We start from the raw sequence: 19,864 nt of genomic DNA, 5'->3' as shown, positions 1-19,864 counted from the left end.
TATTGGCCAGGGATTCGCGGGGATGCCCGTCGGTGGTGTGCGACATGCCGTGAATCCCAATTAGTAAATCCCGCGGCCACTCCAAAAGCGCCGTTGTGCCCTCTTCCTCTAATCGAGACCCCGTTTGAGCGAATTGGGATGGATCTCGTCGGGCCATTAGATCAGTCAGCACGAGGATATCGCTTTATTTTAGTTCTAGTGGACTATGCAACGTGATATCCGGAGGTGGTGCCTCTCCGCAATATCTCAGCACGCAGTATTGCGGAAGCACTCTTCCGCATTATCTCCTGGGTCAGGATTCCGAAAGAAATCCTGACAGACCAACGCACCTTGTTTATGTCACGCACACTGTGCAAGCTGTATGGGTTACTGGGGATTAAGTCTATCCGCACCAGTGTCTATCACCCACAAACGGATGGATTAGTAGAGCGATTCAACCAGACACTCAAAAACATAATCTGGAAATTCATTAGTGAAGATGCACGTAATTGGGATAAGTGGCTCAAACCCCTGTTGTTCGCAGTACGAGAGGTCCCACAAGTCTCCACAGGGTTTTCTCCCTTTGAATTATTATATGGGCGTAAGCCGCGTGGCATTCTGGATGTGCTGCAGGAAAATTGGGAGGAGGGACCTTCACCGAGTAAAAATGAAATCCAGTACGTTCTTGACCTGCGCGCAAAACTCCACACCCTCACGCAATTAACCCAGGAGAATTTATGGCAGGCACAAGAATGTCAAAGCCGGCTGTATGACAGGGGCACGCGCCTTAGAGAATTCACGCCGGGAGAAAAAGTACTCGTATTATTGCCCATGTCGAGTTCTAAATTAGTCGCCAAGTGGCAAGGGCCCTTCGAGGTCACACGGCGAGTCGGGGACGTCGACTATGAGGTAAAGCGAACGGATGGGGCGGGGCACTGCAAGTCTACCACCTCAACCTTTTAAAACGCTGGAATGAGGGGGTCCCCGTGGCGTTGGCGTCGGTAGTCCCAGAGAAGGCGGAGCTGGGGCCGGAGGTAAAAAAGATAACATCTCAGGCCACTCCGGTCCCTTGTGGAGACCACCTCTCGCCGACCCAACTCACGGAGGTAGCCAAGTTGCAGAAGGAATTTTCCAACGTGTTCTTGCCCCTTCCGGGTTGTACCCACCTCATAGAACACCACATCGAAACGCCCCCGGTGGTGGTAGTGCGTAGCCACCCTTACCACTTGCCCGAACACAAGAAAAAGGTGGTTCTGGATGAACTCAAGGCCATGCTCGAAATGGGCATAATCGAGGAGTCCCACAGTGACTGGAGCAGCCCAGTGGTCCTGGTTCCCAAGGCTGATGGGTCGGTCCGGTTCTGTGTGGACTATAGAAAGGTCAATGCAGTGTCTAAATTTGACACGTACCCAATGCCTCGCATTGATGAGTTGCTTGATCGGTTAGGCGCTGCTCACTTTTATTCGACACTGGATCTAACTAAGGGATATTGGCAGATCCCCTTGACTCCTCTATCCCGAGAGAAAACGGCCTTTTCCACACCGTTTGGTTTACACCAATTTGTCACACACTTTGGGTTATTTGGGGCGCCCGCTACGTGCCAGCGGCTTATGGACAGGGTCCTCCGCCCTCATGCTGCCTACGCGGCTGCCTATCTAGATGACATAATAATCTACAGTCATGATTGGCCGCGGCACTTGGAACACCTGAGGGCTGTTCTAAAGTCGCTGAGGCGAGCGGGCCTCACAGCTAACCCGAAAAAGTGTGCAATTGGGCGGGTGGAAGTATGGTATCTGGGGTTCCACTGGGGTCATGGGCAGGTGCGTCCCCAAATTAACAAGACTGCAGCGATTGCGGCCTGCCCGAGGCCCAAGACCAAAAAGGAGGTGAGGCGGTTCTTGGGGCTGGCTGGCTATAATCGTAGGTTTATACCTAACTATTCAGATGTCACCAGCCCGCTAACCGACCTCACTAAAAAGGGGGCTCCAGATCCGGTCCAGTGGATGGAGCAATGCCAACAGGCCTTCTCTGAGGTAAAAGCTGCACTGTGTGGGGGGCCACTTTTACACTCCCCTGACTTCTTCTCTCTCTCTCCTTTATTTTGCAGACTGATGCATCGGGCAGGGGGCTGGGGGCCGTTCTGTCCCAGGTGGAGGGTGAGGAGCGCCCGGTGCTGTACATCAGCCGAAAGCTGTCGGTGCGCGAAAGCAAGTACAGCACAATTGAAAAGGAGTGTCTCACCATCAAGTGGGCAGTCCTCGCTGGGACGCCCTTTCACTCTCTGTTCGGACCACGCGCCCCTCCAGTGGCTCCACCGCATGAAGGATGCCAATGCGCGGATCACCCGTTGGTATCTCGCTCTCCAGCCATTTAAGTTCAAGGTGATCCACAGGCCAGGGGCACAGATGGTGGTGGTGGACTTCCTGTCCCGTCAGGGGGGGAGTCAGCTTCAGGCCGGACGGCTCCCCGGCCTGAGTCGGGCGGTGGGGGTATGTGGCAGCGGGGGCGTGGCCAAGCAGCAGTCTGTGAATGGAGGGCGGGGTCAGGGAAGGTAAGTGGCTACGTAGGTCATTACACCTGATGTCAATTTGTGTGTGTGTGTGTGTGTTTGTTTGTTGCAGGGATGGAGTATAAAGGGAGGGGGAGAGGAGAGAAGAGCAATTCGCTCCCCGACCACAACATGTGCGTGCATGAGTGAGTGAGTGAAAGAAAGAAAAAAGAAAGCTGAAAAGCTCAATAAAGTGCGTGTGTGTGAACACGAACTCTCGCCTGCCGTGCTTCTGTGCTCCACCCACATCGGGGATTACTACATATACCTATGATGAAAATTACAGGCCTCTCTCATCTTTTTAAGTGGGAGAACTTGCACAATTGGTGACTGACTAAATACTTTTTTGCCCCACTGTGTGTGTGTGTGTGTGTGTGTGTGTGTATATATATATATATATATATATATATATATATATATATATATAAAAATCTCCGTCTCACCCCCGGCGGGGGGGGGGTATCCATGTCATCCTCAAGCTCGGGTCCTCTACCAGAGGCCTGGGAGTTTGAGGGTTCTGCGCAGTATCTTCGATGTTCCTAGGACTGCGCTCTTCTGGACTGAGGCTTCAGATGTTGTTCCTGGGATTTGCTGGAGCCCCTCTCCCAGTTTGGGGGTTACTGCCCCAAGTGCCCCCACTACCACGGGGACCACACAACCCTTGACCTTCCACATCCGTTCTAGCTGCTCTTTCAACCCTTGATACTTCTCAAGTTTCTCATGTTCCTTCTTCCTGATGTTGGCGTCAGCTGGGATCGCCACATCTATCACCACCACCCTCTTCTGCTCTTTGTCCACCACCACTATGTCCGGTTGGCTAGCCAGGATCTGTTTGTCAGTCTGGAAGCTGAAGTCCCACAGAACCTTGGCCCTGTTGTTCTCAGCCACCTTCTGTGGTATGGCCCATTGGGACTTGGGTACTTCTATTCCATACTGGTTGCAGATGTTCCTGTATACTATCCCAGCCACTTGGTTGTGCCTCTCCATGTACGCTGATCCAGCTAGCATCTTACACCCTGCTACTATGTGCTGGACTGTTTCAGGGGCTTCTTTGCACAGTCTGCATCTTGGGTCTGATCTACTCTGGTAGATCCTGGCCTCTATGGCTCTTGTGCTTATGGCCTGTTCTTGTGCTGCCATGATTAGTGCCTCTGTGCTGTCTGTCAGTCCTGCATTATCCAGCCACTGGTAGGATTTCTTGATATCAGCCACTTCCTCTATCTGACGGTGGTACATGCCATGTAGGGGTTTGTCCCTCCAGGTTGTCTGTTCCTCCTCCTCCTCTGCACTCTCATCAGGGTTCTGCTGCCTGAGACATTCACTTAGCAGTTCATCCTTTGGGGCCATCTTTCTGATGTATTCTCGGATTTTCGATGTTTCATCCTGGACCGTGGTCTTGATGCTCACTAGCCCTCGGCCTCCCTCTTTCCGTTTAGTGTATAGTCTCAGGGTGCTGGACTTGGGGTGGAACCCGCCATGCATGTTGAGGAGCTTTCTAGTCTTGATATCTGTGGCTTCTATCTCCTCCTTTGGCCAGTTTATGATACCAGCAGGGTATCTGATGACTGGTAGTACGTACATGTTGATGGCTAGGACCTTGTTCTTACCATTCAGCTGACTTTTCAGGACCTGCCTTACTCTCTGGAGGTATTTGGCTGTGGTTGACTTCCTTGTGGCCTCTTCATGGTTTCCATTAGCCTGTGGGATGCCAAGGTACTTGTAACTGTCTTGGATATCACCTATGTTGCCCTCTGGTAGGTCAGTCCCCTCAGTCTGGACCATCTTGCCTCTCTTTGAGACCATCCGGCCACACTTGTCCAATCCGAATAACATCCCTATGTCATCACTGTAGATCCGGGTGGTGTGGATCAGCGAGTCTATTTCTCACTTGTTCCTGGCATACAGCTTGATGTCATCCATGTAGAGCAGGTGGCTGATTGTTGCCCCACTACGGAATCGGTACCCGTAGCCGCTCTTCGTGATGATCCGACTGAGGGGGTTCAGGCCTATGCAGAACAGCAGTGGTGATAGCGCATCTCCTTGGTATATGCCGCACTTGATGTTGACTTGGGCAATGGGTTTTGAGTTGGCCTCTAGGGTTGTCTTCCACATTTCCATTGAGTTCTGGATGAAGGTCCTTAGGTTCCTGTTGATCTTATACAGTTCCAGACATTCCAGTATCCATGTGTGTGGCATTGAGTCATAGGCTTTCTTGTAGTCAATCCAGGCAGTGCACAGGTTGGTCTGTCTCTTCTTACAGTCGCCCTTGTATTGAACCACATGCTTACTCATTTTTGCCGCAATGATGCCTGACAGGGCCTTCCATGTTGTGCAGAGACAAGTAATTGGCCGGTAGTTGGATGGGATGGTGGTCCTTCTGGGGGTCCTTCATGATTAGGACTGTCCTGCCTTGGGTTAGCCATTCTGGGTGGGTCCCATCCCTCAGCAGCTGGTTCATCTGTGCTGCTAGGCGTTCATGGAGTGCAGTTAGCTTCTTCAGCCAGTACGTATGGATCATATCGGGGCCTGGTGCTGTCCAGCTCTTCATCTTTGACACTCTTTCTTGGACATCTGCCATTGAGATGGTTACTGGTTCTTGTTCTGGGAGGTTGCTGTGGTCAGCTCTTAGGTCCACTAACCATTGGGCATCGGTGTTGTGTGATGCCTTTCTTTCCCATATGTCTTTCCAGTATTTTTCCACCTCAGCTCTTGGTGGGTCTGACCGGTTGTTGTTCCCCTGCCACTGAGAGTATACCTTGGCTGGTTCAGTGGAGAACAGCTTGTTTATTCTCCCGGCTTCTCCCTCCTTGGTGTATCTCTTCAACCGGGTGGCCAGAGCTGTTAGTCGCTGTTTGGCAGTTTCAAGTATGGAGAGTGAGTTGTACTTCCTGGGTGCCCACCATGTTCCCTTTCTGTCCCGAGCCCACCTTGTGTCCAAGCATCTCCATGATTACTGTTGCTGTACTGTGTATCAGCTTGTTGGTCTCTGTGATGGTTCTTGTGGAGATTGTCTTCAGAGCAGCATTCACATCTACTAGTAGATCTTCTGAAGGTACTTGGCAACTCAGCTTCGGGGGCTCCAGGTTTCCAGTTGGGTCACGATCTTCCTTCCTTCAGGTCAGCAGCTCTTGTGTTGAGGCTATTAGCTGTTGGGGCTCGGTGGGGCTTGTGATGATGATGACGACATCTCCCCGCTGACCTGTCTTCCCCCTTGCCGTACAATTTCATTAAGTTGTGATAGTAGATTTTGGAACACTGGGATAATAGCTGTTTATTTGTTAGCCTTGATTGTGGGTTTCGAAGTATCCAATGGTCCCACATTCATGTATCCCCTGCATGTATCCCCTCTTTCTGGGATTACTTGTATAGTAGCATTATTTTCTGTCCTCAAGCACCACTGTCCTCATCCATCGATGTCTTGTTCCAGTAGCCCATTTCTCATCAGTTTGCCCTGGTTCCCTAGCAACTGACGCAGACCTTGTTGACCCGGGCGGTATGACTCTATCAGTTATGTCTTCACTCATTCCTGAGGTATATCATGAGGGGTCTTGCCTAAGGACCCTTACTGGATGATGTTTTGCATCATAGTCAGTGAGCATTACCACTGTACTATCCAGCTGATGTTTGATGATGATGATTTTTATATATATATATATATATATATAAAATGTGTGTGTGTGTGTGTGTATATATATATATATATACACACAGTGGTGCTTGAAAGTTTGTGAACCCTTTAGAATTTTCTATATTTCTGCATAAATATGACCTAAAACATCATCAGATTTTCACACAAGTCCTAAAAGTAGATAAAGAGAACCCAGTTAAACAAATGAGACAAAAATATTATACTTGGTCATTTATTTATTGAGGAAAATGATCCAATATTACATATCTGTGAGTGGCAAAAGTATGTGAACCTCTAGGATTAGCAGTTAATTTGAAGGTGAAATTAGAGTCAGGTTCTTTCAAATCAATGGGATGACAATCAGGTGTGAGTGGGCACCCTGTTTTATTTAAAGAACAGGGGATCAATCCAAGTCTGATCTTCACAACACATGTTTGTGGAAGTGTATCATGGCACAAACAAAGGAGATTTCTGAGGACCTCAGAAAAAGCGTTGTTGATGGTCATCAGGATGGAAAAGGTTACAAAACCATCTCTAAAGAGTTTGGACTCCACCAATCCATAGTCAGACAGATTGTGTACAAATGGAGGAAATTCAAGACCATTGTTACCCTCCCCAGAAGTGGTCAACCAACAAAGATCACTCCAAGAGCAAGGCGTGTAATAGTCCGCGAGGTCACAAAGGACCCCAGGGTAACTTCTAAGCAACTGAAGACCTCTCTCACATTGGTTAATGTTCATGAGTCCACCATCAGGAGAACACCGAACAACAATGGTGTGCATGGCAGGGTTGCAAGAAAGTCACTGCTCTCCAAAAAGAACATTGCTGCTCATCTGCAGTTTGCTAAAGATCACATGGACAAGCCAGAAGGCTACTGGAAAAATGTTCTGTGGACGGATGATACCAAAATAGAAATTTTTGGTTTAAATGAGAAGTGTTATGTTTGGAGAAAGGAAAACACTGCATTCCAGCATAAGAACCTTATCCCATCTGTGAAGCATGGTGGTGGTAGTATCATGGTTTGGGCCTGTTTTGCTGCATCTGGGCCAGGATGGCTTGCCATCATTGATGGAACAATAAATTCTGAATTATACCAGTGAATTCTAAAGGAAAATGTCAGGACATCTGTCCATGAACTGAATCTCAAGAGAAGGTGGGTCATGCAGCAAGACAATGACCCTAAGCACACAAGTCATTCTACCAAAGAATGGTTAAAGAAGAATAAAGTTAATGTTTTGGAATGGCCAAGTCAAAGTCCTGACCTTAATCCAATCGAAATGTTGTGGAAGGACCTGAAGCGAGCAGTTCATGTGAGGAAACCCACCAACATCCCAGAGTTTGAAGCTGTTCTGTTTGGAGGAATGGGCTAAAATTCCTCCAAGCTGGTGTGCAGGACTGATCAACAGTTACTGGAAATGTTTAGTTGCAGTTATTGCTGCACAAAGGGGTCACACCAGATACCGAAAGTAAAGGTTCACATACTTTTGCCACTCACAGATATGTAATATTGGATCATTTTCCTCAATAAATAAATGACCAAGTATAATATTTTTGTCTCATTTGTTTAACTGGGTTCTCTTTATCTACTTTTAGGACTTGTGTGAAAATCTGATGATATTTTAGGTCATATTTATGCAGAAATATAGAAAATTCTCAAGGGTTCACAAACTTTCAAGCACCACTGTGTGTATATATATATATATATATATATATATATATATATATATATATATATATATATAATGTGTGTGTGTGTTATTTTTATATATATATATATATAGAGAGAGAGAGAGAGAGGCGGCACGGTGGTGTAGTGGTTAGCGCTGTCGCCTCACAGCAAGAAGGTCCTGGGTTCGAGCCCTGGGGCCGGCGAGGGCCCTTCTGTGTGGAGTTTGCATGTTGTCTGCGTGGGTTTCCTCCGGGTGCTCCGGTTTCCCCCACAGTCCAAAGACATGCAGGTTAGGTTAACTGGTGACTCTAAATTGACCGTAGGTGTGAGTGTGAATGGTTGTCTGTGTCTATGTGTCAGCCCTGTGATGACCTGGCGACTTGTCCAGGGTGTACCCCGCCTTTCGCCCGTAGTCAGCTGGGATAGGCTCCAGCTTGCCTGCGACCCTGTAGAAGGATAAAGCGGCTAGAGATAATGAGATGAGATATATATATATATATATATATATATATATTATATTACACGTGTGTGTGTGTGTGTGTGTATGTATATATATATATATATATATATATATATATATATATATATATATATATATATATATAATGTGTGTGTGTGTGATATATCGATATATAGCAGGTAGATGGAGCTCGTTAGCCTTGGTTGGCAGTCCATCTAGGAGAGGAAAATTTTGATTTCAAACCTCCGTGGCCTTGCAGCTATACCCTGTCCTGGATAGGCCATCAAGTTCTGGTAACTTCAAACACAGATAGCTCCGGGCTGATGAGGCTCGATAACCTGGCTGGCAACTCATCTTGGAGAGCAAACTCCAAAATTAACTGCTGCTGTCTCGTGACTTACCCTTCCATGGGAGAGACTTCGGGAGTAAACCCTGAGGATAAATCCAGAGGTGGAGTCCGTTAGGCAGGTCGTCATTGTTGCAACCTTGTGCCAGCAACTCCTGTGTCGCCCTGATGCCAGGCGTACTTGCTTGCATTTCCCCTGGACCCTATCAGCTGCGAGGAGAGGGGGGACCTACTGCATGGGCAACAGTCAGTCCTCCATATTAATCTGCCCAGGCTTGCACCTGGAGAGGCCACTCCAGCTTCGCTGTTCTTCAGCGTAGGCATAACACGGGGAGCAGCAGTCTACCAGTTATAAGCCCATGCTCCTTTGGCATAGAGCTGGGCGCTAGGGGTTGCTCTCGACGGTGGGAGGAATTTTTCAATTCCATTGGGTAGTCACCGCCCGCCTTAATCCGGGCAGCCCTTGGACAATAAGGTACTACCCCGCCACAGCCTGCTTGCTCCATTGGGTGCTTGGAGCTAGGACAAAATCAACAGGCAGGTTGTAAATCCCAGCACCTGGCAAACATCGTTCACACACTATGAAGACGCCAGCTCTTCAAATATCAAGCTGGAATGTAAGAACAATGTGTCCCGGTTTTAATCGCAACCCTCAGTTTATGGACGACCTTCAGAAGACTGCTGTAATACAACTCCGATTCCAAAAATGTTGGGACAAAGTACAAATTGTAAATAAAAATGGAATGCAATGATGTGGAAGTTTCAAAATTCCATATTTTATTCAGAATAGAACATAGATGACATATCAAATGTTTAAACTGAGAAAATGTATCATTTAAAGAAAAAAAATTAGGTGATTTTAAATTTCATGACAACAACACATCTCAAAAAAGTTGGGACAAGGCCATGTTTACCACTGTGAGACATCCCCTTTTCTCTTAACAAGAGTCTGTAAATGTCTGGGGACTGAGGAGACAAGTTGCTCAAGTTTAGGGATAGAAATGTTAACCCATTCTTGCCTAATGTAGGATTCTAGTTGCTCAACTGTCTTAGGTCTTTTTTGTCATATCTTCCGTTTTATGATGCGCCAAATGTTTTCTATGGGTGAAAGATCTGGACTGCAGGCTGGCCAGTTCAGTACCCAGACCCTTCTTCTACGCAGCCATGATGCTGTAATTGATACAGTATGTGGTTTGGCATTGTCATGTTGGAAAATGCAAGGTCTTCCCTGAAAGAGACGTCATCTGGATGGGAGCATATGTTGCTCTAGAACCTGGATATACCTTTCAGCATTGATGGTGTCTTTCCAGATGTGTAAGCTGCCCATGCCACACGCACTAATGCAACACCATACCATCAGAGATGCAGGCTTCTGAACTGAGTGCTGATAACAACTTGGGTCGTCCTTCTCCTCTTTAGTCCGAATGACACAGCGTCCCTGATTTCCATAATGAACTTCAAATTTTGATTCGTCTGACCACAGAACAGTTTTCCACTTTGCCACAGTCCATTTTAAATGAGCCTTGGCCCAGAGAAGACGTCTGCACTTCTGGATCATGTTTAGATACGGCTTCTTCTTTGAACTATAGAGTTTTAGCTGGCAACGGCGGATGGCACGGTGAATTGTGTTCACAGATAATGTTCTCTGGAAATATTCCTGAGCCCATTTTGTGATTTCCAATACAGAAGCATGCCTGTATGTGGTGCAGTGCCGTCTAAGGGCCCGAAGATCACGGGCACCCAAGTATGGTTTTCCAGCCTTGACCCTTACGCACAGAGATTCTTCCAGATCCTTGGAATCTTTTGATGATATTATGCACTGTAGATGATGATATGTTCAAACTCTTTGCAATTTTATACTGTCGAACTCCTTTCTGATATTGCTCCACTATTTGTCGGCACAGAATTAGGGGGATTGGTGATCCTCTTCCCATCTTTACTTCTGAGAGCCGCTGCCACTCCAAGATGCTCTTTTTATACCCAGTCATGTTAATGACCTATTGCCAATTAACCCAATGAGTTGCAATTTGGTTCTCCAGCTGTTCCTTTTTTGTACCTTTAACTTTTCCAGCCTCTTATTGCCCCTGTCCCAACTTTTTTGAGATGTGTTGCTGTCATGAAATTTCAGATGAGCCAATATTTGGCATGAAATTTCAAAATGTCTCACTTTCGACATTGTTCGAACATAGACATGTTGTCTATGTTCTATTGTGAATACAATATCAGTTTTTGAGATTTGTAAATTATTGCATTCTGTTTTTATTTACAATTTGTACTTTGTCCCAACTTTTTTGGAATCGGGGTTGTAGACAGAGAACTCTACCGCCTCAACGTCGACATTGCAGCATTGCAAGAGACTAGACTGCCTGAAATGGGATCCTTAAGAGAACAGAATTACACATTTTTCTGGCAGGGGAAAAGATTTGACGAGCCTAGACTACACAGCATAGGCTTTGCGGTTATGAACTCCTTGCTGTCCACCATTGAGCCGCCATTAGGAGGTTCGGAGAGACTTCTGACCTTATGAATGACAACTAGAACAGGTGTAGTCAACTTTGTGTGTGTTTATTCACCAATTTTATGCTCCACCGCGGAAGAGAAAGACCAGTTCTACAACGCCCTTGGCTCGACCATCAAGAGTGTGCCCAGCAAGGAAGGACTCTTTATCATGGGAGATTTCAACGCTAGAGTCAGTGCTGACTTTGAAGCTTGGCTGTCTGTCATCGGCCATTATGGTATTGGTAAGATGAACGAAAATGGCCAAAGACTTCTAGAGCTCTTCTCTTTCCACAACCTGGTGGTGACCAACACCTTCTTCCAGAACAAGGAGAGGCACAAAGTTTCATGGTGCCACCCAAGATCCAACCAATGGCACCAGCTAGACCTGATTCTCGCCAGGAAAAAAGACCTGAACCACGTGCACAACACCAGAAGCATGCACAGTGCTGACTGTGACACCGACCATGTCCTTGTTTGCTCTGTCCTTTGCCTTGTTCCACGCAAGCTACATCACTCCAAGACAAAGTGCGTCCCGCGTATTAATGCCAGTCAAGCCTCATGTCCACTCAGAGTACAAACGCCTTCTCGATTCCCTAAAAACATCTTTGGGAAACAGTCTTTCACCTGCAGAGACAGCTGAATCGAAATGCACTCATGTACGCACCGCCCTATACCAATCTGGGCTCGAGGCATTCGGAAAGAAGGAACAACAGAACCAGGATTGGTTTGAAGCCAACTGGCAGAAATGGAGCCTGTAGTGGAGGCAAAGCATGCTGCACATTTAGCCCACGTAAGCAATCCATGTCAGGCTACAAGGGATGCACTGAGAGCTGCACGCATTAGATGCCAAAAGACGGCCCAACGCTGCGCAAATGACTACTGGCTGAAGCTCAGTCAGAGGATCCAGTCTGATGCTGACTGCGGAAACACCAGCAGCATGTATGCAGGCATTAAGAAGGCCACAGGCCCGTCAGCTACAAAGAGCGTCCCACTGAAAACCAAATCTGGCAAATTCATCACCGACCAGAAGAAGCAGATAGAGCGATGGGTGGAGCACTATCTAGAACTGTACTCCACCCAAAATGTAACTACAGATGCTGCCCTTGACACCATCAGCCAGCTGCCCATTCTTGCAGAACTGGACAAGGAGCCTACAATGCAAGAGCTCAGTAAGGCTATTGACTCCCTATCGAGTGGCAAGGCCCCGGGTGAGGATGGAATTCCCCCTGAAGTGATCAAGCATGGCAAAGAAGCACTTATCCCAGACCTGTACGATCTACTCATACTGGTCTGGAGGGAGGGCTCTGTTCCGCAGGACTGGTGGGGCACCAAGATTGTAACCCTCTATAAGAACAAAGGCGACTGCAGTGACTGCTACAGGGGCATCTCCCTGCTGAGAATAGTGGGTAAGATCCTAGCCAGAGTCGTCCTGGAGCGACTGTATGTCCTAGCAACTCGCGTCTACCCAGAAGCTCAGTGTGCCTTTAGGGCTGGCAGGTCCACCATCGACATGATCTTCTCTGTCAGACAACTGCTGGAAAAATGCTGGGAGCAGAACCGACCAGTCTTCCTCGCCTTCATTAACCTAACCAAGGCGTTCGACCTCATTAGCAGAAGCGGACTTTTCCTCATCCTGAAGATCAACTGCCCCCCTAAGCTGCTTTCCGTCATGGAGTCCTTCCACACGGATATGTACAGCACTGTCTGTTACAATGGACAAATGTCAACACCATTCCCAATCTACAGTGGAGTCAAGCAGGGCTGCGTTCTCGCACCAACACTGTTTGGGGATATTCTTCTCAGTGCTTCTAGCATACGCCTTCAAGGACAACGATGATGGTGTCTACCTCCACACACGATCTGACGGAAAGCTGTTCAACCTAGCAAGACTTCACGCTAAGACCAAGATGAGACACATCACTATCAGAGAGGCTCTCTTTGCAGACAACATTGCTCTCGCGACCCACTCAGGCGATGCTCTACAGAGATTGATCAACCTTTTCACTAAAGCTTGTGATGAGTTCAGTCTTACCATCAGCATAAAGAAGACCGAAGTGATGGGACAAGGCATTGACCACCCACCACGCATCTATCTTGGAAGCCACAAGCTCAACTCAGTCGAGAAATTCCAGTACCTTGGGTCCATAATTAGCTCGAATCTCTCACTAGAACCAGAGATCAATGCTAGAATAGGAAAGGCCTCAGCAATCATGTCCGAGCTCCACACCAGAGTATGGTCCAACAACAACCTCACCATTAGTACTAAAATGCAGGTGTACAGAGCTTGTGTCCTGAGCACACTTCTTTACTCCAGCGAAACTTGGACAACCTACTCCACTCAGGAGAGAAGACTCAACAGCTTCCATCTTCACTGCCTCAGACGCATCCTCGGCATCAGTTGGCAAGATAAAATCCCAAACACCGATGTGCTCGAGCACACAGAACTTCCATCTATCTACACGTTCCTTAGCCAACGCTGTCTTCGCTGGCTGGGCCATGTACGCTGCATGGATGACAGCAGGATACCTAAAGATCTACTGTACTGCGAGTTGTCAGAAGGCTCTAGATCTCGTGGCTGCCCAAGGCTCCGCTTCAAAGATGCCTGCAAGTGTGACTTGAAATCCGCCGGGATCAGCGTACAGTCTTGGGAGACCACTGCCAAGTCCAGAAGTTCTTGGAAAGCTGCCGTTGCGAGCAGGACCAAAGAAGCCAAATTATTACATGGTGTCAACCAAAAGCGAAAGAGAGCAGCACGCAAGTCTTCCCGGCAAGATCAGGAACCATCTTTGTACATCTGTCCTTCTTGCCAAAGAGATTGCCATTCCTGCATCGGCTTGTTTAGCCATGCAAAGAAGTGCTAATCAAGGTGCATCCCATAGTCTCATGAGACAGAAGGAGGCCGAAAAAAAAAATATATATATATATATATATATATATATATATATATATATATATATATATACGGGGCGGCACGGTGGTGTAGTGGTTAGCGCTGTCGCCTCACAGCAAGAAGGTCCGGGTTCGAGCCCCGTGGCCGGCGAGGGCCTTTCTGGGCGGAGTTTGCATGTTCTCCCCGTGTCCGTGTGGGTTTCCTCCGGGTGCTCCGGTTTCCCCCACAGTCCAAAGACATGCAGGTTAGGTTAACTGGTGACTCTAAATTGACCGTAGGTGTGAATGTGAGTGTGAATGGTTGTCTGTGTCTATGTGTCAGCCCTGTGATGACCTGGCGACTTGTCCAGGGTGTACCCCGCCTTTCGCCCGTAGTCAGCTGGGATAGGCTCCAGCTTGCCTGCGACCCTGTAGAAGGATAAAGCGGCTAGAGATACTGATGAGATGAGATAAAATATATATATACACACACACACACACACACACTATTATATATATTAGTGTGTGTATATATGTGTGTGTGTGTGTGTGTGTGTGTGTATATATATATATATATATATATATATATATATATATATAGTGCATCTCAAAAAATTTGAATATTGTGAAAAAGTTCAATATTTTCCATCAGTTATTTAAGAAAGTGAAAGTTAAGTTATATATTATAGACTCATTACACATAAACTAAAATGTTTCAAGCATTTTTCTATTTTAATTTTCATCAGTATGGCATACAGTACAAAAACATAAAAAAACATCTCAAAATATTAGAATATTTCATTTCGAGTTTGAGTAAAACAGTATGAACACAGTATCTGTGAAGATACTCAGTCATCCAGGTACATAGTAATCTGTGGTTGGTAGAAGAGAGCAACTGGACTTGCTTGAAAAGTCTTGAAGATGTTTCTCCTCTCGTCCGAAAGGCATCCTCAGTTCTGTCTGTTTAATAGGGAATATCAAGTATTTATCCTCTCATGGATTATCATAGAATCTGAATCAGAATGCTGATGGCTGCATTGTAGGTGGCTGATAGATGTCATAGACACCCACCTCTGTTCAGTGATGGTCGTTCCAGGTTGACAAAAATGAACGATCCTCTCTAGCTAAGATGTCTGCCAGTTTTCTGGAAGTCCTCTCGTACTCCCGCACCAGTTGAAGGGAACTCATCCCAAAGTGCGTAGAAACATATCTGTGAAGATACTCAGTCATCCAGGTACATAGTAATCTGTGGTTGGTAGAAGAGAGCAACTGGACTTGCTTGAAAAGTATGATGATCCATGAGAGGATAAATACTTGATACTCCCTATTAGACATACAGAACTGAGGATGCCTTTCGGACGAGAGGCGAAACGTCTTCAAGACTTTTCAAGCAAGTCCAGTTGCTCTCTTCTACCAACCACAGATTAGTATGAACACAGTGTATCTCTCGGTCTAGTTCAGTACACACAACCACAATCATGGGGAAGACTGCTGACTGGACTGTTGTCCAGAAGATGATCACTGATGCCCTCCACAAGGAGGGTAAGCCACAAAAGGTCATTGCTGAAAAGGGTGGCTGGAAAAGGTGCACAAGCAACAGGGATGGCCGCAGTCTTGAGAGGATTGTCAAGAAAAGTTGATTCAAGAACTTGGGAGAGCTTCACAAGGAGTGGACTGAGGCTGGTGTCAGTGTATCAAGACCCATCACGAACAGACATCTTCAAGAAAGGGGATACAACTTTTGCATTCCTAATATCAAGCTACTCCTGAGCTAGAGACAATGTCAGAAGTGTCTTATCTGGGCTAAGGAGTGAAAGAAATGGACTGTTGCTCAGTGGTCCAAAGTCCTCTTTTCAGACAAAAGTACATTTTGCATTTAATTTGGAAATCATGGTTCTAGAGTCTGGAGGAAGAGTGGAGAGGCACAGAATCCAAGGTGTTTGAAGCCCAGTGTCAAGTTTCCACAGTCTGTGATGATTTGGGGTGCCATGTCATCTGCTGGTGTTGGTCCACTGTATTTTATCAAGTCCAAGGTCAACACAGCCATCTACCAGGAGATTTTAGAGCACTTCCTGCTTCCATCTGCTGACGAGCTTTTTGGAGATGCTGATTTCCTTTTCCAGCAGGACTTGGCACCTACCCACAGTGCCAAAATGACTACCACATGGTTTGCTGACCATGATATTACTGTGTTTGATTGGCCAGCCAACTTGCCTGACCTGAACCCCATAGAGAGTCTATGGGGTATTGTCAAGAGGAAGATGAGAAACACCCGACCCAAAAATACAGATACGCTGAAGGCCACTATCAAAGTAACCTGGGCTTCAATAACACCTCAGCAGTGCCACAGACTGATCACCTCCATGCCACACCGCATTGATAGTAATTCATGGTAAAGGAGCCCCAACCAAGTATTGAGTGTATAAATGAATATACTTTTCAGAAGTTGGACATTTCTGTATTGTAAATCCTTTTTTTGATTGATCTTAGGGAATATTCTAATAATTTGAGATACTGGATTTCTGATTTTCATGAGCTATAAGCCATAATCATCAAAATTAAAACAAAAAAGGCTTTAAGTATTTCACTTTACATGTAATGAAGATAGAATACAGTGGTGCTTGAAAGTTTGTGAACCCTTTAGAATTTTCTATATTTCTGCATAAATATGACCTAAAACATCATCAGATTTTCACACAAGTCCTAAAAGTAGATAAAGAGAACCCAGTTAAACAAATGAGACAAAAATATTATACTTGGTCATTTATTTATTGAGAAAAATGATCCAATATTACATATCTGTGAGTGGCAAAAGTATGTGAACCTCTAGGATGAGCAGTTCATTTGAAGGTGAAATTAGCGTCAGGTGTTTTCAATCAATGGGATGAAAATCAGGTGTGAGTGGGCACCCTGTTTTATTTAAAGAACAGGGATCTATCAAAGTCTGATCTTCACAACACATGTTTGTGGAAGTGTATCATGGCACAAACAAAGGAGATTTCTGAGGACCTCAGAAAAAGCATTGTTGATGCTCATCAGGCTGGAAAAGGTTACAAAACCATCTCTAAAGAGTTTGGACTCCACCAATCCACAGTCAGACAGATTGTGTACAAATGGAGGAAATTCAAGACCATTATTACCAACAAAGATCACTCCAAGAGCAAGGCGTGTAATAGTCGGCGAGGTCACAAAGGACCCTGGGGTAACTTCTAAGCAACCGAAGGCCTCTCTCACATTGGCTAATGTTAATGTTCATGCGTCCACCATCAGGAGAACACTGAACAACAATGGTGAGCATGGTTGTGTTGCAAGGAGAAAGCCACTGCTCTCCAAAAAGAACATTGCTGCTCGTTTGCAGTTTGCTAAACATCATGTCGCCAGAAGGCTATTGGAAAAATGTTTGGTGGATGGATGAGACCAAAATAGAACTTTTTGGTTTAAATTAGAAGCGTTATGTTTGGAGAAAGGAAAACACTGCATTCCAGCATAAGAACCTTATCCCATCTGTGAAACATGGTGGTGGTAACATCATGGTTTGGGCCTGTTTTGCTGCATCTGGGCCAGGACGGCTTGCCATCATTGATGGAACAATGAATTCTAAATTATACCAGCGAGTCCTAAAGGAAAATGTCAGGACATCTGTCCATGAACTGAATCTCAAGAGATGGTGGGTCATGCAGCAAGACAACGACCCTAAGCACACAAATCGTTCTACCAAAGAATGGTTAAAGAATAAAGTTAATGTTTTAGAATGGCCAAGTCAAAGTCCTGACCTTAATCTAATCAAAATGTTGTGGAAGGACCTGAAGCAAGCAGTTCATGTGAGGAAACCCACCAACATCCCAGAATTGAAGCTGTTCTATATGGAGGAATGGGCTAAAATTCCTCCAAGCCGGTGTGCAGGACTGATCAACAGTTACCGTAAACGTTTAGTTGCAGTTATTGCTGCACAAGGGGGTCACACCAGATACTGAAAGCAAAGGTTTACATACTTTTGCCACTCACAGATAGGTAATATTGGCTTATTTTCCTCAATAAATAAATGACCAAGTATAATATTTTTGTCTCATTTGTTTAACTGGGTTCTCTTTTATCTACTTTTAGGACTTGTGTGAAAATCTGATGATGTTTTAGGTCATATTTGTGCAGAAATATAGAAAATTCTAAAGGGTTCACAAACTTTCAAGCACCACTGTATATGAAAGTTTACCTTTTTGAATTAAATTATGAAAAAAGGAACTTTTTCATGGTATTCAAATTTTTTGAGATTCACGTGTGTGTGTGTGTGTGTGTGTGTGTATATGTATGTGTGTGTGTGTGTGTGTATATATATATATATATATATATATATATATATATATATATATATATATAATGTGTGTGTATATGTGTATATATATATACAGTGGTGCTTGAAAGTTTGTGAGCCCTTTAGAATTTTCTATATTTTAAAACATCAGATTTTCACACAAGTCCTAAAAGTAGATAAAGAGAACCCAGTTAAACAAATGAGACAAAAATATCATACTTGATCATTTATTTATTGATGAAAATGATCTAATATTACATATCTGTGAGTGGCAAAAGTATGTGAACCTTTGCTTTCAGTATCTGGTGTGACCCCCTTGTGCAGCAATAACTGCAACTAAACGTTTACGGTAACTGTTGATCAGTCCTGCACACCGGCTTAGAGGAATTTTAGCCCATTCTTCCGTACAGAACAGCTTCAACTCTGGGATGTTGGTGGGTTTCCTCACATGAACAATTCGTTTCAGGTCCTTCCACAACATTTCGATTGGATTAAGGTTAGGACTTTGACTTGGCCATTCCAAAACATTAACTTTATTCTTCTTTAACCATTCTTTGGTAGAACAACTTGTGCGCTTAGGGTCGTTGTCTTGCTGCATGACCCACTTTCTCTTGAGATTCAGTTCATGAACAGATGTCCTGACATTTTCTTTTAGAATTCGCTGGTATAATTCAGAATTCATTGTTCTATTAATGATGGCAAGATGTCCTGGCCCAGATGCAGCAAAATGGGCCCAAACCATGATACTACCACCACCATGTTTCACAGATGGGATAAGGTTCTTATGCTGGAATGTAGTGTTTTCCTTTCTCCAAACATAACGCTTCTCATTTAAACCAAAAAGTTCTATTTTGGTCTCATCCATTCACAAAAGATTTTTCCAATAGCCTTCTGGCTTGTCCACATGATCTTTAGCAAACTGTAGATGAGCAGCAACGGTCTTTTTGGAGAGCAGTGGCTTTCTCCTTGCAACCCTGCCATGCACACCATTGTTGTTCAGTGTTCTCCTGATGATGGACTCATGAACATTACCATTAGCCAATGTGAGAGAGGCCTTCAGTTGCTTAGAAGTTACCCTGGGGTCCTTTGTGACCTCACCGACTATTACACGCCTTGCTCTTGGAGTGATCTTTGTTCGTCGACCACTCCTGGGGAGGGTAACAATGGTCTTGAATTTCCTCCATTTGTACACAATCTGTCTGACTGTGGATTGGTGGAGTCCAAACTCTTTACAGATGGTTTTGTAACCTTTTCCAGCCTGATGAGCATCAACAACGCTTTTTCTGTGGTCCGCAGAAATCTCCTTTGTTCGTGCCATGATACACTTCCACAAACATGTGTTGTGAAGATCAGACTTTGATAGATCCCTGTTCTTTAAATAAAACAGGGTGCCCACTCACACCTGATTTTCATCCCATTGATTGAAAACACCTGACTCTAATTTCACCTTCAAATTAACTGCTAATCCTAGAGGTTCACATATTTTTGCCACTCACAGATATGTAATATTGGATAATTTTCCTCAATAAATAAATGACCAAGTATAATATTTTTGTCT

General features: G+C 45.3%; 1 protein-coding gene across 2 annotated transcripts in view; it reads left to right on the top strand.

The window, feature by feature from the left end:
* Positions 1-2,511: 2,511 nt before the first annotated feature.
* The window catches only part of LOC132893067 (uncharacterized), a 46,601-nt gene continuing 29,248 nt past the window's right edge, over positions 2,512-19,864 (top strand). The window contains exon 1 of one of the 2 annotated variants that reach the window (XM_060931803.1): positions 2,512-2,530. The gene's annotated coding sequence lies outside the window, so the exon portion shown is untranslated. Of the gene's footprint in view, positions 2,531-2,607; positions 2,674-19,864 lie in introns of those variants that run through there. The other variant, XM_060931802.1, reaches the window with a different exon arrangement.

Source organism: Neoarius graeffei, chromosome 10 (genome assembly GCF_027579695.1).
Source record: "Neoarius graeffei isolate fNeoGra1 chromosome 10, fNeoGra1.pri, whole genome shotgun sequence".
Classification (NCBI taxonomy): Eukaryota; Metazoa; Chordata; class Actinopteri; order Siluriformes; family Ariidae; genus Neoarius; species Neoarius graeffei.
The sequence above is the reverse complement of the archived record's forward strand: the minus strand, read 5'-3'. Positions and strand labels throughout refer to the sequence as shown.